This window comes from Apteryx mantelli, chromosome 16, assembly GCF_036417845.1.
Source record: "Apteryx mantelli isolate bAptMan1 chromosome 16, bAptMan1.hap1, whole genome shotgun sequence".
NCBI lineage: Eukaryota > Metazoa > Chordata > Aves > Apterygiformes > Apterygidae > Apteryx > Apteryx mantelli.
This window is the reverse complement of record NC_089993.1, coordinates 18592235-18611805: the sequence shown is the minus strand read 5'-3', so window position 1 is coordinate 18611805 and position 19571 is coordinate 18592235. Positions and strand designations below refer to the sequence as shown.

The 19571-nt window shown below is 62.4% G+C and overlaps 1 protein-coding gene across 2 annotated transcripts in view; it reads right to left on the bottom strand.

The window, feature by feature from the left end:
- RAI1 (retinoic acid induced 1) overlaps positions 1 to 19571 on the bottom strand; it is a 65974-nt gene that overhangs the window by 22073 nt on the left and 24330 nt on the right. For both annotated transcript variants that reach the window (XR_010885836.1, XM_067306430.1), the window contains exon 2: positions 15163 to 15243. The gene's annotated coding sequence lies outside the window, so the exon portion shown is untranslated. The remainder of the gene's footprint in view (positions 1 to 15162; positions 15244 to 19571) is intronic.

Sequence of the window (19571 nt, the reverse complement as noted above, 5' to 3'; positions counted from 1 at the left end):
TGCGGGGCCGCACGCGGATCCGGCCCTTCCGAGGCCGCTGCCGAAGGCGCCGGGCAAACTCCCGCTTCCCGGGTGCTTTTCGCTCAGCCGCCGTTTCCCTGGCTTGCAATCGAGCCCCGAATGGCCGGCAGAGCCCCGCAGCGCGAGCGGGGCGCCAATCCTGCCCGAAAGCCCGCCGCACCCCTGTTTCCCATTGGGAGCGTTCGGATGCAGAAACGCTCCGGCTGGGAAGGGGCGGCAGCGCGCGCAGCAGCGGGGGGAATTGTGCACCCAAAGCCTCGCCGCACCCTCCGCCCGACGGGAGTCCCTCCATCGATCCCGGGCGCTCCCGCCTGCTGCGAGAGCGGCATCGGGCCCGGAGCTAAAAGGGACCGAGCGAGCGTTGCCCTGAGTGAGAAACCAGGGCTTCGCCCCGCGACGGTTCCTCCGCCTGCAGCGTCGGGACCGATCTAACTTCTCCCTGGGATGCTCGGGAAGACGAAGGCGGCGCAGGGTAGACTCGCAGGTGCTGCACATCCAACCCGGCCCCACGGAAGCAAATGCCACCACCCGCCTGTCTTCCCAGCGCTGTGTTTTCTTAAGGACAGCCTCCTCGCCCAGAACACGTTTTTCTCATTAGGGAAAAAGAGAAGAAAAAGGAGGAGGGGGGCAAACAACTTTTCCCCCCTGGCCCCAGCGCGTGCACACCTGGAGAGCCGGAGCCTGCGCGAGGGATGGGGAGAAGCTGGCAACCGGAGGCATTTTCCAGGCAGCAGAGCCGGGCCCTTCCCTTGCAAAAAATGTAAATAAAAGCCCAGGTGCATGCAGCGTGCAAGTCACTGATATGCTGCCACCAGCAAATATGGTGAGCTGCGAATCCCAGGCGCCGCACGGCCAGCGCTGCACACGCGAGCTGCTCCGGTTGCCTGCTTAGTTTTGCAAATTCTCTCCTGCTGGCTGAGAAAAGCCAATATGTCTGCTGCTACCGTTACATCGCAATAATTGTTCAGCGCTGGTTATCATCCTGCCAGAAAGGCACAAGCTACCGCTGGGGCACTCTGCTTGCTGTAAATGCAGCTAGATGATTTCCTAGCAAATGCAAGTTTTCCAAGGAAGTGGGTGGAATCTGCTCGTCTCTGATTAGACAGCTTGGGTTTTTGTTTTCCTGGTGCTTTAGAGAGAGGGGAAAAAAAAAAAGAAAAAAAAAAAAGACGCATAAAATACGTGGCTTTCCATCCCCTCTGCCCTGCAACACAGGCTCGCACGCATCCCCGCGACGGTCCCCCTGGGAACTGCAGCTTTGCCCACACTCTGAGCAATGATCCCGTGGAATGAGGCTATGATCTTTCATCAATCATCGCCGAGCGCGTCTCCCTCCCGCGCACGGGCGCTCGCTCCCCACGCCGGGCCCGCCGCGGGAGCACGCTTTCCGCCGCCCCGCTCTCCCTCCTCCCGTCCAAAAATAAAAGGGCACGAGCCCGACCGCCGCCGCCCCCCGACGCTAATGGGAGGCGGGGAGGGGGGTCGCGCGCGGCTGGCAGCGAGCCGGGCGCGGAGTCCCGGGGATTGGCTGCGCGGCGGCGCGTGCATCCCCCGGCACGGTGCAGCGTGCATCCCCCGGCACGGTGCGGCGTGCATCCCCCGGCACGGTGCGGCATGCATCTCCCGGCACGGCGCGGCGTGCATCCCCGGCACGGCAGTGCTTCCACGCGGAGGAGCGCTGCCGTGGGGGGCACCCGGGGGGCCAAGGGGCTGCCCCGCTGCAAGGACTCACTTGCAGGATCCCTTCTGCCAGGCTGCAGCACAGGGAAAGGCAGCAATGGGGGAAAGTCCTGATTCAGGCTCCGGGCTGGCGCTGGGATAACTCGGAGGCTGCGAGGGAGGTGGGATCAGGACAAGCCCCGAGGTGGTGGAGAGGCAGTTCTGCCACCCCCCCCCCTCTTTCCCGTGGAGAAAGACCGATTGGAAATTAAGGAGCTTTCCTGATGTTTGGGGGCTTGGAGAGCTCGGCACCCCCGGTGTCCATCTGGCTCTTCCCCTTTCCCGGCGGATGTCTCCTGCATCCCCGCGTATCTGTGAATACCAATTATGGTTTGGGAGAATGTATATCTGAGATGTGCAAATACAAAAGGCAGGAAATAAAAGTCATCTCTTACCGAAGAGGAGAGGTAACCATGACTACCTGGGACCTCATTTAAAACTGTGCCGGCCGCAGGCTAAAAGGCAACGCTTCCTATTGTTACACACGGTTACGGAAAGCTTTGAAAACCCAAAGCCCCTCCAAACCATCCGGGAAGTCGGGATGAACGTGGGCAGGGGGGAGGCTGGAGAGATTTCTGTTTGCGGGCTGCGTGCGCGTCCCCCCTGCGCGAAAACAGGACGCGAGCTCCAACTTCAAAAGAGCAGCTCCGACGGAAAACAAGCGCCGGCGGCTCCGGCATCGTCGCTCCACCACCACGTGGCAGCGGGAAGGGATCCCGCGCGCGGCGGAGGAAGAGCCGAGGGTTAAGCGCCGGGAGAGGAAAGCGGGGAGCGAGCGAGCCCGGTGTCCTGCCGGCAAAGGGGCTCCGGGTGCTGCGAGTGGGCGGCTTTGGGCAGCCGCCTCTCGGCAGGTCCGGTCACTCTGACGCTTGCACAGATGCGACCTGTCCCACGCATCCCAAAGACTACAAATCCTCTCCTTCGGAAAGGAGCTGCTTTCTTAGCCCGGGCGTTACGCTGCTCTCGCGCTCGCAGCTGCAGGACCGACAGCTTGCGGATAAGCGGGGTGCAGCGTGCATCACCCGGGGCCGGGACGGCGCAGGACCTGCAGCTCGAAGCCTCGCTCGCCGGCTGCGGGGAAACCCTGCCGCTGGGGCGAGCCGCAAAACGCCTTCCGAGCGGAGCCGGAGAGCCTGGAAAAACGGCCCTCAGGGGGGAGGTGGCCGTGCAGGCTGGGCCTGCGCCTGGAGCAAGCGGCCAGCGTGCACAAATAGCAGGAAAGCGCCCCAAAAGCAGCTGCTGCTTCGCGGCAGCAGGAGGATCAGCGCTGCGCTCGAGTGGGAGCTATCCGGCGCTCCGCTCCCATCACGGACACAGCGCGTCCGCTCGATAGTGAGCCGAGGGCCCAGGATGCCTTGAAACATCCCAGGCTGCCGAGGACGAGGGCCGAGCCCCGCTCCCGGCCGAGCTGCCGTAACTCCGGGATGCCCTGCGGATGGGCAGCGCTCCTTGCAAAGCCCCTCTTGGAGCGAGCCGAGCCATCCGGCACCTTCCAAAACACCCGGATGCTCGGGAAGCAGCCACCACTGCCATTCGCTCCAATGCCCGTGGCGAGTTTCCTCCAGCGGCGGCTCTGCTCCGCACCGGAGCGCGCGGCCGGTGGAGGGGCTCGAGGGGGCCAGGCAACCGGCGCGGGGTCCCCCTTCCCCGGCAACACCTAGGACCGCACACACAGGCTGCCGGCAGGCACCCGAGACAGGAATTACGGCCTGCACAAAAGACAATGACAGTGAATCTTGTTACTGGCTTTTCAGCAAACGTAATTCCTTTTTATTAGAAAATTAAAGGGTATGAAAAGCTTTCCGAGGCTGAAGAGCTGAAATGTGCTTTCATAAAATATGCGGCGTCTGATAAAACGGATTTGCTCGTCTGCCTGCCCCGGCCCCCTCCCCTTCCCCAGGAATTATTCCGGCAGGCAAGGTGATGCCTTTTGCCAAAATACGGATCCCGCTTTAACGGGCTGCAAACAGGCGAGGGCCCGGGAGCAGCCCCGGAGCAGGAACGCTTGGGTGCAGCAGTTGCTCCCATGGCATCCCGGTGATCCGGCGCCCCGGCGATCCGCCTGCCTGCTGCGACATAGCCGGGCGGCTTGCACTTCCTTCAGAGCCCTTTTTCCTTTTTTTTTTTAAGCTAAATAGAAATCCCAAAGGGCAATTTTTGCCCCCTCCGCCTCGCCTAATCCACATTTGCAGGTAGAGGCTGACGACAGCTTCTCCAAACGATCCCCCTCAACCCACGCGGCGGCAATTACAGACAGAAGGACAGGTAGAGAGAGGCAATTACGGACAGAGGGATATAGATCACCCCCAGCCACGGCGCAGAAAGCGGCTATTAAAACCTCCCAGGGAGCCCGCGCCGGCCCCGAGCGCCTCGCCGCCCTCCCCTGCGCCGCGCGAGCCCCGAGCGCCAGCCGCTCGCGCTAATGGGGCGATCCGCGCCTCTCCGGAGGATCCTTGCGGACGCGCGGCGACGAGGGCCGGGAAGCCGGAGTCATTAGGAGCCGGGTAACTAAGGTAACCCGAGGAATCTAATTTTCTTCCCTTTAATGCTTCTCTCTCCGTCGCTCTCTTGTCTTTCCGATGGCCACGCTCGGCCTCCCGGGTCGGCGAGTTTAAAGCTTGCCAGCGCTCGTCCCAGCCGGGGCCGGCGTGTCCCATCGGGATGGAGATGGGAGCTCGCATGCGACGGTGCCAGAGACTCACTCTTCCTCTCCGCGCTTTCCATTTGTGCGGAGAGGGCGGCAGCCCGGGGAAGGGACGGGATGCATGGCGCCGGGGTGACGCGTCGCCTCGCTCTGGACCTGCCACCGAGCCCCGAGGGTGCCAAGACCCTGGATTATTGGGCTTTCCGGAGACCCGGGGCGGCGAAGCAGCATCCCCTGGGTGTCTTTGGAAGGGACCCAGGTGTCCTGGCCATTACTTCCCAATGACTCCGGCTCCCGGGGGGAAGGAAGCAGGTGGATCGCATGCACGTCCCAACGCCGGCATGCACTGGCCATGGGACACGCCGCTCGTCCCCATATCCTGGCTGGCGGGGACGGCATCGGGGCCGCCAGCTCCCTGCCATGGCGTGCCGGGGTCTGGCGCAGCGCCGGTGCCGTATCCCTCGTGCACCCGAAGCAGGGACCCGGAGCAGGCAGGGGGCCGGCAGCCACAAGAGGAAAACGCAGGAGGAAACGGAGCAGGGTCGGAAGGAAGGAAGGAAGGAAGGGTGCACGCGGAGCCAAGCGGCACGCCGGGACCCTTCCTGGCCAGGGAGTTTCAATGCCCGGGAGCCGCCGCCGCACCGTGCTGCACCACGGTCCCTGTGCCGGGGGCTGCGCAGCATCCTCGGCACGTGCGGGTTTTTCCTGCGCAGCTGCACCATGGTGCTGCAAACATGACGGCAGGTTTTCCCTCGCGCCCCTTCCCGGTCGTGCGGCTCCTCCTGCCGTGATTGCCACGGGAAGAGCCGTAAGGCTACGGCGAGCCTCCGTGCCGAGCCCCGCTACAAATCAGGGTCAGCCGGCAGCGCTGTTCGACAGAGCCTCGCCGCACGTGCTGCTGCTCCTAATGTCCTCCCGGCGCGCTCAACGGGGACGCGGAGGCGCCTGCCGCCGCCGCGCCGAGGCTCATCCCGGCGGCCCATCCCGCTGCTGCCCTCTGCTCCATCCCCGCGGCCGTGGAGCGAGCCCGGCCCCGGGGAACGCCGGCCGTGCCGGGGCAGCTCTCTCCTTCCCAGCGCCTCCCGGGGCTGCTCCGGCTTTACCTCTCGCATCTGCGAGCGTGGTGAAAAGTTTGTTGATCCTATTTTTAGAGCCTTTCGCCGCGTGCGATTTCGCCGTCGCGAGACAGGAAATGCTGATGAGGTTCCTCGCTGCCGAGCCGCTTTCTCCTCCCCGAACGGCCTCCGCGCGGCTTCGCTCCGGGCACTGTTGCGACACGGCCTCCTTCCTGCCCCGGGCGCCCGTTGCAAGGGGGGGCGGGTGTCCCCGGCCTCGGTGCCGTCCCCCCCGGCCCCCTTTTCCTTCCCCTCGGCTTTCCTGCCCTGCAACTGCCGCGCTGCCCGAGCCAGCTGTGGAGGAAGGGCTCCCGGCCGGGGGGACACCGAGCGGGAGCAGCCGGACTTGCCCTCGCCAGGATGTCGCCCAGCGTTTCTGCTCCGCAGGGGAGACCTAGAAACGCTCTTTCTATCCTCGGATCCCCATCAAAGCAGGAAAACCAGCCCAGGACCCCCCTTTCCACACTCCCCAGGTATTGCAAGACAGGAGGGCCGAGCATGGGCCAAGCTAAGCCACCAGCTTGCCCTGTGCCTCAGTTTCCCTGCTTTCTTCCAAATCACAGCGTTGCACTTCGCTGCGCGTTCCCGGGACGGGGCTAAAGGCCTGGGTGCTGCTGCACCTCTGCAAAGGGGTGACGCACGGATGCATCGAGCGGCAAAGCAACCCCTCCGGCCGCCCCGCTTGGCCCCGCTGTCACGCTTAGGAAGAAACGATTTGCAGCCCGAGCAGAGAGCCCGGCTGCCCCGCCGGGCACCGTCCCCTCTGCTGCACGTCACAGCCCCATGCCCAAACCCACCACGCAGCCCCAGCAACCCAGGCTGACGCTCTCCAGCACAGGTACCTGCTGCTTCAATGTCAACACCTCATTTATACGTCTTGATTGGCTCTCATCAGCCGTGCTGCGTTACACCTGATTGCTGCGGGCCGGCGCAGGGCGCCAGACTGCAGCGCCTAATTTCGGTTAATTGGCCCTCCGCCCGAAGCAAAATAGGGAAATAAGGAAACAATAAAACAACCCCCCCCAAAAAATCTTAAATCTCTGTTTTTTTTGTTTTTGTTTTTGTTTTTTTGCAAAAATAGGCGGCCTGTTAATGTGAGCGTCGCTGCCGGGAAGGGCCGGAGCCGGCTGCGCCGCCGGGCGTGGAAACCCTTTCCTGGCACGGGGCAGGGTGGTGGGATGGAGCTGGCTGCTGCCCTCGGCCCGGCGCGGAGCCCTCTGCTCGAGTCGCGCTCGCCTGCGCTCCGTCTCGCGCGCGCTCCAGCGAATCACTGAGGCTGAAATTTCAATTAAGAACAAGAAATAATTACCCGCCGCTCCGCATCTCCTCTAAAATGGTAGCCAGTGCCAGCGAGCCGAGACCTCGCCTCCCGCCGCGTCCCGGCGTGTACCGGTGGGCTGCGACGCGCGTGACATTTACGGGATAATGCCAGCCCAGCGGCGGCTTGCCAGCGGGAAGCGAAGAATTGGGAAGCAGGAATCCCAGCGCTGCACGGCTGTGGGAGGCTCTTGGGAAAAAACAGGAGACGCTCGCCTCCTCGGAGGGAGCGGGGATGCCGCGAGCCGCCGGCGCGCGCCAACCCCGGGCCCTTCCCGACGTCGGATGCTCGCTGGAGGGGCAAAGCAGCCTTGTGCCCGAGCTCCCCGCCGGGCCGAGGTGGCGGCGGTGACGAGTTGGCTCGTCTCCTCCCGGCCCCTATTCCCTCACCACGGGAAACCCCGGCGCGATTTGCCAGGGCTGCCAGCCTCCGGGCACGGAAAACCGCAGCGGCGGGGGGCGACCGTGCGGACGGGCAGTTTTCCCCACCGGGCGTAACACCCCGTTGGGGGGACGCTGCGATATCCCAGACCTGTTCCCGTAACTCCTTGTTAGTCTGCCTGCCGGCAGGGAAACGGCTCCGGGGTCCCTGCAGCCAGGGCTCCCGGCACGAGGGATGCAACTGCCACGCTGGTGCACGGTGCAGCGAAGGCAGGGACAGACCCCTCCCGGGGGACGAGGCTCTCGCCACGCAGGCGGATGAGGGCCAAGCAAGGAGGAACGCGATGCCGGGACGCGGCCTGGGGTTTTCCTGCACCCTGCGGAGCAGTTCCCATCCCGCTGGCGCCGCCCCAGCCTCGAGCCCCCTCCTGCTCCGGTCGAAACTCCCGCTGGGTGCCAAAACAGCGAGCGATGCGACCGGCTCGTGCTGAGCTTAGCGCCGGGAGAGACGCGCCGGTGGCACGGAGGCTCTGACGTCCGCTGGGGTCGACTTCGGAGGCGGCGAGCAAGGAGACGGAGCCAAAGGCAGAGCGGGGGGCCGCAACGGCAGGACTTGCTCGGAGAAGCGGGTCCTCCAGCCGCACGGACAGACACGGATGCGCTCCTGCCCAGCAGCTACCTGCTAATCTGCTCGCGCTGCCGCGTGCTCCAGCCGCCGCACCTCGAGCGAACGGCAACGACGCTCCAACAGCCCCGGCCATCCCAGGAGCTTGGTGTGTGCCGCAAGCGTCGGCGGAGCCGCGTACCGAGCCCGGCCGGGTGACCTGGTGCATCCTCGCCGGCCGTGCGCAGCCTGGCGCTCCGTCCGCCACGACCGGCGGCCGCGTCGCTCTGTTCCCTGCAGCTTGGGCTTTCGGAGCCCTTTGCACGTGGCTTTTCACGTTTCTCTCCCTGTTTCGCCCGGGGACGGCGTGCGCCGGCGGCGGGGGCTCCTCCCGGCTCGAGCGAGGGGCTCCTTCACCGCGTTTAACTGCGCTGCCCTGGACTCGCTTCCCAGGCCGGCGCGGAGGAGACGCGGGGTGGACGGCAGCCACCGCGCGCAGCTCTCCGTGTCCCTCCAGAGATCCGCTCCTCGGCCCTGCAGCGAAGCGCAGCGCCGCCTCGGAGGCCTTCACCCCTCCTTCGAGGATAATTTACGCCCTCTGACCCAGCTCCCCCTTTTAAATCAGGCTGATCAATAGAGAAATCAGACAATCCTTTTAAGAAACTATCTCATCTGATCCTTGCAGCTAATGATCTCTGCTCCTCTTACAACTGTTTGCAGATACGGAGCGCAGGCTGCTGGGGGAAGCGGCAGGGAGAGGGAGGGATAAACCGGCTCGGAAAAACAGCTGGGCCAAATTGGGGTTTTTTTCCCCATCCGGAGCAAAACCAGCGGTGGCGCTCCTAATTTGCACGGGTGCAAAACCGGCGATGCCAGCCCTTGTTTTCCTGAAACAAGGACGCGGGCGCTGCCTCCTCCCGCAGCCCGCTCGCCGCCGAGCCCCGCTGCCGCCCGGACCTGCGCCCTCGCCGCCGCCCGGGAGCCCTCCGAGGGCGTCCCCGTTCCTCCTTCCCGGCTCCTCCTGCCAGCTCGAGCCGCCCCGCGCGGCTCCGCACCGCGTCCCCCCGCAGAGGAAACCCGGCAGGGCGAAACGAAGCGCAGCCGCCCGAATCCGGGTCCCGGCGGGGCTGTGGCCGCCCGCTCCCGGCACCTTGCGAGCCAGGCGGATTTATCCGGCGGAACCTCCGTAAGGGCTTTCTTGACGACGGCCGCGTTTCTGTTTAACCGGCGAAGCAGCAGGGTCAAGCGTCGGAGAGGGAAGCGTCGGAGAACCCTTTAAGTCTTCAGAGTAAATCAGCTCCCGGAGCAAACGCGCTCGCTAGCCAAATGTCCCCGCTGCCTTTGCGCGCGGAGGGCTCTCGACATTTATTACGCTGCCGGAGAGCCCCGCGGCGGATCCCCGTGCTCCCCGCTCTCCGGAGCGTCGCTCGGCCCCGCGCGCTGGCACGGCGGTCGCTCCCCGGGGCGCCCGGGGCTGGGCGAGCCCTGCGCTTGCCCCCCTTGCAGCGGGGCGAGGGATGCCGGCACGCTCCGACGGCGCGCCGTGCCCGGGGAGAGGCGGCCGAGCTTCGGCACGGGCAGCTCTTCCCGCGCCGTGCCCTCTCGGGCTGCGCTTCCCCGGGAAGGGGGAGACGGGGAGGTGGTGGGCAGCCCCCGCGCGCGGCGCGGCGCGGCGCGGCTCGGCTCGCGGCGGTCACGGCGAATTGCGAGGAATCAGAGCCCCGCGCCGCTGGGTCTCCCAGGCAGCGGCAGTCACGGCGAAGGACATGCTATGACAGGACTACGCTCTCCTCCGGAGAATACAGTCGGCGGCCCGGTGAAAGGCCGTGGTATTAACAGCCCTACCCGGCTCTGTAGATCATACAGCGACGGTCATGGTGAAGGACACGGTATTCCCGCGCATTACACCAACGCTCTGGATTATTCTTACTCCTCTATTTAGCATCTCTTAGAGCCGTGGGCCTGGCTGGCGTCCTGCTTTCCCGGCGCTGCTCCTGACGTTTGGCGGTCTCAGCCCGGAGCGAGACCTGTGCACTCGCGCAACGCTCCCGGACACGACCCGCCAGGCTCATCCGGGCTGCCCGGCTCGGACGGGATCCTGCGGAGCCGGCTCCGGGCACGCGCCACCCATCCCGTGTCAGCAGCACCCAAAATCCTGCCCGACCCGAGTGCTGCCGAGGGTCCGAAGGGAAAGGAGAGGAGCGTGCCTCCGGCGCCGACGGATGCACCGAAGACGCTCTTCCAAATTAACCCGGGACCCATCACGCCAGCTTAGTTTGGGCGTGATTCCCGCGGGACACACCGGGGAAGGGGAGGCAAGGTTTCCCGAAGCAGGACACCGGGACCGAGCTCCGGCCGCTTGAGCAAATGGCACACGGAGAGCGCTGGGCGTCTCCCACATCAATCCACCCAGTTAAAACGTTCGCAGCGGGAAACGTGGGAGAAATCCTGAGCGGCTCGACAGCTCTCCGCGTATTTACGGCACTTTGGCACCGGGGACACAACCAGTTGCGATTTTTGCTCGGCGCTACCACTTGGGTGTAATGCAGCCACAACAAACCCATTTGAATAACTCTTGTTTCAAAGACGGCAGAGATCCAGCACGTTCCCTACGGAGCAAACACGAGACCTTGGGCCAAATTAATCTCTGATGGATCTCCATCAACTTCAGTGGAGTTACAGCCGCAATTTGGCTGCTTCTTGGCACATAAATCTGTTAATTCCTCCTCTGGATAGTCCAAATACTACAGGAATTTTTAACATCTTTCGATGACAGCCACATCTTTTGGGAGAAACCTCTCTGGATGCTGCACCAGCCATTCCCTTTTTATTGCCTTCACTGCCTGGGATAAAACTGGAGCTAGGCAGCCTATTTTATGTGTCTGCTCCGTTCGGAAAGACACAGGAATTTTCTTCTGCCATTCCCAGTCCTTTGATAGGCAAGTGGGATGCGAGCAGGAATAACTCAATCAAGATGCAGCAATTTTTAATTAATTTGTGGATCCCTTCACCGGCTGATCGCCTTGGAGACAAAAGGGAAGACTCTCCTTTAAGATTTGTGTGCGCCTGGCACTCCGAGCCTCCCCTTTTCACCAGCGCATCTTTGGTCTCGAAAGCTGCACAAAAGGAAGAATCCCTTGATCTTTCGCCTTGGCTTTTGCTAAGACAGAGACACACGACGGGGAGCCGGGTTGGGGTTTTTTTTGAAAACTAGGGACCCCCCCCAACATGCACAGAGTGGGGAAGAAAAGAGGGGGGAAAAAATGGAAAGGGGAAATAACCCCCTCAAACCGATGCATGCAGAGCATTTATTTCCCCCCCCCCCTCCTTTTCCCGTCGGCGCCTTCCGCCCAGCCCGCTCCGTCCCCGAGGGGTCGAGCTGCACCGCGTCCCCCCGCCGGGCACCGGCCAGTGCCGAGCGTCCCCTCCGCTCCGCTCCGCAGCCCCGCGAGCGCGGTGCGGGAACTCGGCGGGCGGCGAGCGACGCTGCAATTATCGATCGGCGGCCGCAGAGCTTTGCTCTCGCCTTCCCCCCCCCCCTTCTTCGCACTTGTTTTCCTCTGCGCAGCCGAGCGCCGGCCTTCAGAGGCTGCCGCCGCCGCGGCGAAAGGCTGAGATTGACGGGGCGGCGAGATACCCGCGGCCCGCGGCTTTTAATGAGCCCTCGCGAAGGGGGGGGGACGGGGACGGGGGGGACGGGGGGACGGGCGCCCTGCTCCAATGACAGCAGCCTGGCGAGCGCCGGAAATAAATAAATAAGTAAGTAAGTAAATTAAACGGCGATGGAAACCCCTCCTTCTCGCTCCGGGCGCCGCGACGTTTCCCCCAAGCGCGGGCAGCCCCCCTGCCTGGGCGCCGCTGGGAGACGCTGCCGGCCGGCCGGCCCTCGGGAACGGGTGCTTCCCGCGCCAAATCCAGGCGCCCTGGGAAAACTGTCCCGCCCGGAAGCGGCCGCGGGCGCGGGGAACCCGGCGCTGGTGCCTTTGGGGGCCGTTTCGGCGGTGGGGAGGGTGCGAGGCGTCGGGGCCGCGCGAGGCCGCTCCGCGGGGCGAGGAGAGGGAGGATCGGCGTGGATGGCGGCCTGACGCCCCGCTCGGGGCAGGAGCGGCGCCGGAGCGGGCTCCGCGCGGACGGAGTGGGTCGCTCCGGGGGCTGCGGGAGGAGCACGTCTCCTTCCCTGCTCCACGCCGGCGGCACAGGGGGGACCAACTCAGGGCTCTTCCCGGCAAGGATGGGCAAAACAGGAGCTCCAGGGCCTCTCCTGGGTCCCAAGCTTGGCCTCCGCATTGGAGGCTACGATCCCACCTAGGCGGGGTGCCCCAAGGCGGCCGCGGAGATCCGGAGCAGGACCCCTGGGTGCTCCCCAGAGCAGGACCCATGGGTGCTCCCCGGAGCAGGACTCATGGGTGCTCCCCGGAGCAGGGTCCCCGGGTGCTCCCCGGAGCAGGACCCACGGATGCTCCCTGGAGCAGGACTCATGGGTGCTTCCTGGAGCCCCGTTCCCCGCTCAGCCGGCTCTGACCCGGGCACGGCCACCCGCCTGCCAAGGGGTCGGCGAAGCCCGGCGGCACCCGGGGCTCGTGCTCAGCCCCGCGCGCCGGAGCCAGCGGCCGGGAGCGACACCCATCGGTGTCAACACCCAACGATGGGAGGGAAGGGATGGACGATGCGGCGTCGGCAGCTCCCAACGCATCGCTGTCCGGGTCCAGACGCCGTTCTCGGAGAGGCGAGACGTCCGGGTCGACTGCTCGGCCTCGGTGCTGCGCCTGCCTCTGCCCGGGACGCCGGGGCCCCGTCCCGCCGGCACAGCCCCATCCCGTCTCAGCCGAACCCGCCGCTCAGCCGCCTGCGAAAGCCGCGGAGCCGGCCTGTTTGCTCGCGTTTTCCCCGCGTAGATCCGAACCGTGGCTGCGAAAGGTTTCCAGGCCTGGGAGAGGGACGCGGATGAGAATGAGCTGCCGCCCGGCAAAGCTCCCGCCGTGTCTGGACCCGTCGCAACATCCCGGCTGCTTCTGGATCCGGCTGCCGTGCTGCAGATGGGGGGGTGCGAGCTGAGAGACTAGCGCGGACCCCCGGGGGCGGCAGAAGCGCCGGCGGAGGTCCCAGTCGGACACCCTGGACCCCGGGCAGGATCTGTCCCAGCAGCATCCGCTCGGACCAAAGACGTGCAGCGAGGCTGCAGCTTTGCAACCCGCCGAGGGGTTTTGCAGCACGCATCCCTTCCCGGGACACGGCACGGCAGCCCGGGAACGCCGGGGAGGAGGGGGGGGCTGCACCTGCCCGGCACCGCCGAGGTCGCTCCGGGTGGGATTTCCTCCCGGCCCAGCCGCCGCGCAGCCAGACACGCACCGGCCCCCCCCCAAAACACGCAACCGGAGCGCGGCATGAATAACAAAAGCAGCGATCAGTAAAGACTCTCCCAAGAGGCCCTAAGTTCTTCAATTAGAGCTCTCATTATAGGAACGAGAAACTCCACTCTGTCTCCCGTACGGATAACACTTTTTTTCTTTTTTTTTTTCTCCCCTCTCTCCTCTCTTTTAAAGAAAAAAGGGAGGGAGGGAGAGGACGGCTGCATCGCTAATGCAACAGACAGGTCCGCCGAGATTCACTTTGGCTCTTATTTTGACTTTCATCTAAAAGAGCTGCCCTGGGAATCCATTAAGTCCCATTTAAATGGGCTCTCCGCCCTCGCGGCTTCTGCCCGCCTTCCCAGCACCCCCGGCTCCCGCTCCCGCTCCCCCTCGGAGCAGACGCACACAAAAGCGAGGCCAGGCGGGAGGCGAGGCGACGGGCACAGCACCGGCTCGGCTTTGCAGAGCCCTTCTCCAGGCATCGCCCCCCCCCTCCCCTCCCCTCCCCTCCCCGGGCGGCTGCTGCAGCTCGATTTCCGCGCAAATCAATGCGAGCCGAGAGACGCCTCGGCCGCGCTTGGATAAAGCCTCGGCGTTACCAGCATCGCCGGTGCTTTTTTGGCAGCCGACACGGATTGAGGACCTCCTCTGGCTCCCCTTCCGGATTTGCACCTATTCGCCCGCCGCATGCGCACGCCTAGGCGTTACGTCCCTTTTATTTTCTTATTTTCAAGTGCAATTAGCCGGCTCCGTTAAAGCCCCAGCCAACAAAGTTTGATCGGATGGAACCGCGCGCTTCCCTCCCGGTTTTTTTCCGGGCGGCTTTCGCGCTCGCCAGACCATTGCTTTGCCTTTGCAAACCGAATCGCCTGCCGCGCGCACACACACGCACACGCACACACAGAGCCCGGCGAGCCGAGCGAGGGACAGGCCCCCTCGGCTTTCATGTGCGACACAGTCATTCAAGCTCTGCTTCTGTCGTCTAAGCAGTTTTCCAGCTCCCCCCGCCCCCCTGCAACACACACACACACACACACGCTGCATTGCATCCTATTCATATGTTTTCAATCATTGCCATTTCGTTATTTAAAACAAAAGCACGCATACACCACCGCCACCCCCCCCGCCGTACACACGCTCCGGTTCGGAAAAGTGAACCCTCTCTCCGGATTTGTCAGTTGTTGGCTGGTTTGTTTGTTTATTAATGTCAGCGGATGATTTTTGTATAGATTTGCCGTGGGAGAAAGGGAGCGGGAGGGTATGTGAAAGTCCCACCGCGGGGCTTTCCAAAGGCACAGCCAGATGTGCGAGCCCCGTGATTACTCGCATATCTGCTAGAACCATTTTTCCTGCCCTGCGAGCCTGCGACCCACCAAATAAAAGAAAGAGAATAGATCAAGTCAGCGCTCTCACGTGCAGACAACAGCGAGGACAGCGAGATGCCTAATCGCGGCGACACTGCAACTTTTATAAGTAGAAAAACATGCACATCAATAACTCCCAAATTAAAATAAGCCCTGCTTCGAAAGCCTTCGTTTGCAGAGCCTTTTGCAATCCCGTGCTCATTATTATTTTAACTTCAGAAAAGTAGAAGTCAGGACAAGCAAAACGAATCAATCTCTTACACACAAAATGTATAAATATTCCAAGTCTCAGCTGTATCTTTGTTCAGATACTCATCAATCGGCAAGTCGGTAGGATTTTTGGACCGGTTGCAAATTTCTTTATTACTTCCAGAAATGCAAAACAACCCCCTCCTCTCCAGTGGCTGCAAACAGGACACACACACACACACACACACACACGCACACACCCCCCACAAACTCTGCGATGCCAGCACTGTGCATTGATTCAGTCGCAACGGCACACGAGTTGCACAAGAGAAAAATACATCCGGAAAAAGCTCCATGCATAACCCCCCCCCCCCCCGCAACCTCCAAATTCTGCTGCAGCGTAAATAAAAAGAGAAGGAAAAGGCAGAAAGCACAAAGATAGCGCTTGCAACAATACCTGCGATGTTTCTTGCTCTCCTCTCTCTCTCCTGCTGTCTCTCTCTCCTCCTCTTCCAGAACACAGTAGCCAGATTAGATCCTTAGAAAAAAAAATGTGAGAAATAGCACAATTCTTTTTTTTCTCTTTTTTTTTTTTTTTTTTTTGCTTCCCTTTCTCAGCAGCCCTTCCGAGCTCCTTCACTAACCATTATTCATAGACCACTAGGGGATATAAGGTAATTAGAAACGGCCCTATAGCATCCAGCCTGAAAATGTAATGCCAGCGGTAGGAGTGGTGTAGGGCTCCGGCTGCAGGCTGCTACGGCAGCCAGCCGCAAGCGCTCGGTGGAGCTAGGGACGAGGTGAGAGGTGGGGTGGAGGCGAGGGCGAGCGGCCGCCGGCGGCCGGGCTGCGCTCGCGCCCAGACGCCGGGGTGGCGGGCAGGGCGGCCGGGGACGCCCCTGGGGCAGCGGCACCGCCGCGCCGGTTGCGTGGCTCTTTTTTTTTTTATTATTATTATTATTATTATTTTCCGCTTTATTTATTTATTTTTTTTTGGAGGGGGCAGCCGGCTTGCCGTGCCCGTGTGATCTACGCCGGGTTGGTGTGTGTGTGTGTGTGTGTGTGCGTGTGTTTGTGCCAGGAATAGCAATCAGCAGAGGCAGCACACAGAGCGCAGAAATGCCATCATGCAGGGTCAACAGAAAGCTGCAGACATTTTTTTTTTTGGGGGGGGGGGGGAAGCTTAATCCTCCGGAGCGAGTGGGGGAGAGGGAAAAGGAGGAGGCTGCCGGCTTCTTTATAGTTTGGATTTTTTTTTTTATTTTTTTTTAACCTTTTCCAGCCTCGTGCCACCAGATAAAACACCCCCCCCACCACCACCAACCACCACCACCCCGTTTCGCCTCCCCCCGCACGTCCAGCCGACCCCGAAACCGGGGCGCTCGGCTCGCGGGGGCGCAGGAGCCACGCGAACGACCCGCACCTGCGGCACACGGCGCTGCGCAGCCAGCTGCGGCCCCGGCAGGGAAAAGCCCAGGCGCGCGGGCGCATCTGCCGGGCTTTTCGGGGCGACGCCGCCCGGCAGGTGAGAGCCGCCGCCGGTGCTCGCCTCCCGGCGCCCCTGGGTTTCGGGGGGTGTTTTTGGCAGGAGGGGGACAAAGCAAAGAGCAACCTCCCCCCCTGTCCCGTCCTCCCCCCGCATCGGCGGGGAAAATCGGGCGCTGTGTGCACGGCGAGGAGGGACGGGGATCCCCGGGCTCCCGGCAAGCAGTTCTGCCAACGCTCGGCTCTCCCGGCCGGAACCGGTGCTGCCGGCGGGATGGGATGGGATGGGATGGGATGGGACGGCGGGGGTCCTGCCTCCAGCTCCCCGCGTCCCTCCCGCGGGATGGCGATCCATAGCCCTCCATCCCTCCGTGCACACCCCTGATTTTGCTATTTCTTTCATCGGACTCGAGCTGTTCGCCTCGATAACGCCGCGGGGCAGCGAGTTTTGGAGTCCCACCAAGGGGGGCTGGGGAGCATTTGGTCCCCTCCCAAGGCGCTGCCGCTCGGCTCGGCCCCGGCTCTCGGGCGCTGGGGCAGGGCAACAGGGCGCTCTCTCTTCCCTCTTTACTCGAGACACCACGGACTCCAAATGCCAAACAGACCAAACCTCCTAGAAGGACGTGATGAAGTAGACCACTTGGTCTCGTCTCGCCCCATCCCCGCTCCCCTTGGATCTACTCTTCCCGCAGCTGTTTCACAGAGCCACAGAAGGGTTGAGGTTGGGAGGAACCTCTGGAGATCATCTAGTCCAACCTCCCGCTCAAGCAGGGTCACCTAGAGCACCTTGCCCAGGACCCTGTCCAGACAGCTTTGAATATCTCCAAGGATGGAGACTCCACAACCTCTCTGGGCACCCCGTTCCAGTGCTCTGTTTCCATCCCATCCTCCAAGATCTCTCCTAGCCCCAGACACAGCGTGGCTACTTTATATTTAATATACTGCCAAATGGTTGTGGCCACCTAAGACGTGACAAGTGCCACTTTGAAGGACCCTAAAACGAGTCAGGACCTTGCCATGCTCCCCGGATTCAGTATTCATCTTTCATGATCCCAGGTCCCTCCCTAACCCTTCCCAGCGCAAAGCTCCTCTGCCATTCGGCACCAGGGCTGGGACACAGCCCGGCGCCGCAGCCTCCGTAAAGCCAAGGCGAGGTGGCCCCAGAGGAGATCACCCCGCAGATGTTCTTCTGGACCTGAGATAAGACTAAAGGAGTTGAGATTTGCACCACGACCCCATAAATTTAGCCATCCTGTCCAGTCTGGTAATTTCATGGCTGGTTCTCTGGTTCAAATCCCCGACTCCCGGCCTCATGTGATTTCATGAGAATCTCGGTCTTTCTTCTAAGAGCCCTGACCTCAGCGTGGCTGGGAGAGTGAAACCATAAGCCCTCAAAAGCCCAATATGCAAATTAAATTGCCGCCAAACGCTTCGGTTTTTAAAGGCCCCGATTTTTCCGGCAGCTTCGTAGTTCTGCAACTGTGATTTATGGTTTCACAAAGGCTGATTTCACGATTCCTCAGCACTTTAGAGGTTACGGGATTAGAACAGGCTCTGTTTTCGCGGCACATTTCATCTGTCTCAGCCCAACCCAAGGGGAGCCACGGCTGAACACCAACCGGCCGGGGAGGCCAACGCTTGTCGGAGCAGCTACCGCACCGGTTAAATCCCCCCGAGCCGCTGCAGGATGCTGCCACGCGGGTGGGCGGAAGAGAAAGTTAGTTTTGTCCTTGTGCAATCCGGCGCAAGGAGCACCCACGCGCACCGAGCGAAGCGCGGGCAGGGCTCGGATGCCGACCGCGTTGGCGGGCCGCCTCCGAGCGAGCAGACATTCCCCGGAGCCGCCGCAAGTCCGGCTCAAACCGTATCTAAAAGGCTCTGCCGGCCCGGCTCCCGCGGGCAGGGTTCACCTTGCCAAGGAAAGTCGCGGGCATCCCTTGAAGTAACCAAGAAATCATGACTCATGGCAATGTCATTGCCGGAGCCGCTGAAACGAAGCCGCTCCAGCTCCGGCAGCGTCTCGCCACCGCGACCTACAAAGATAAGGCTTCCTTCTCCTCCTCTGCGCGGAGAAAAACGAGCCTTTCCCCACCCTCCTCCCTTCCCGCCTGCCCCTGCTGTGCTCCGCTGGCCCGGCTCGTCCTCGGCGTCTCCCGGGACTTCCCACGGCTCCTGCGCCGGATCCGTTCCGCTGCTCGCCACAAGCTGAGCCGTCTCTTCCTCATTCCTCTTCCGTTCGTCCCTCCAGCTGGCAAAGTTTCCATCCAGATCCGCTCCGGACGAGCCCGGCCGGATTGCTCTCGCCTCCTGGCCCCAACGCCGCCCCGCGCCGGGGGAGAGTCAGACCTTCTGCAAGTCCCCGCCAGCGCCGTGCGCAGGCTCCGAGCGGATCCCACGGATTTCCATTTCCTAATTTTCCTATCGCTAACTAGCTCGCTCGTGTTTTAAAGCCCTCCTCCCTCCCGCGGCGTGCTGCCTTGCAACGGCCGTGCCTGTGAGGAGGCCGGGGCACCGTCACGCTAGGTCCTGCTGCGATCGCGCCTAACGCCTTGGACCGGCTCCCGCGCGCGGCTCAGGGCGAAGCCGAGAAACCCCTTTCTTCCTACCCCTTTCCTCCGCTGATTCCCGCCCCGCTGTGCCGGCGAGGAATCAGGTCCCGGCCCTGCACGGGAACGGGGCGGCCGCCTTAACTTCCGCTAATCGAGCGTTTTAATGAGTTTTTCAGCGACCGGCGCGTCGCCACTTAACGGCACCGTCCCCTCCGATCCCGGCGGCGCTCCCTCGGCGCGCCGAGGCCCCCTTCGCCGAGAAGGTCTCCGTGGTGGGAGAGCGGCGATTACTGCTCTCAAAAGGTCTCTTATAATGGAAACCATCTCTCCAGCGCTCCTCGGTCTCCTCCCGCCGTGACCCGGGCTTCGCGGAGAGGAGCTCTGCTCCGAGGCACCGCCGGGTTTCCATGGAAAGAGTGAATAGCAGCATCTTCCCAGCGGTTTATTAGAATTCCTTTGACTTCGACGGAGAGTTTAGAGCAAAGTAAAAAGGCTTTAATGTGGGGCTAATGGAGCCCCTGGGAAGTCCGGGAAGGAAATCTCCCCTGGAGAAGAGGAGGCGTGAGGAGAGGGAGGGCAACTTTCAAGACAAATTCCTGGACAGGTTGAAATTTTTTGCAGAAGCCATCTCAGGCAGCAAGAAATGGAAATGAATGTTTGTTTTATTTTTAACAGATGTTACAAAAGACCTGCCAGTAATTCAGCGAACGATGCAAAACCTAGATCCCACTCACTTTTCCCGGCATGTCTTCCATTCCCTCCCTCTCCTGCTCGGTAAGAATGCTTATTTGCATTTAACATATCATATTTAAAAAAAAATATTAAGCAATAA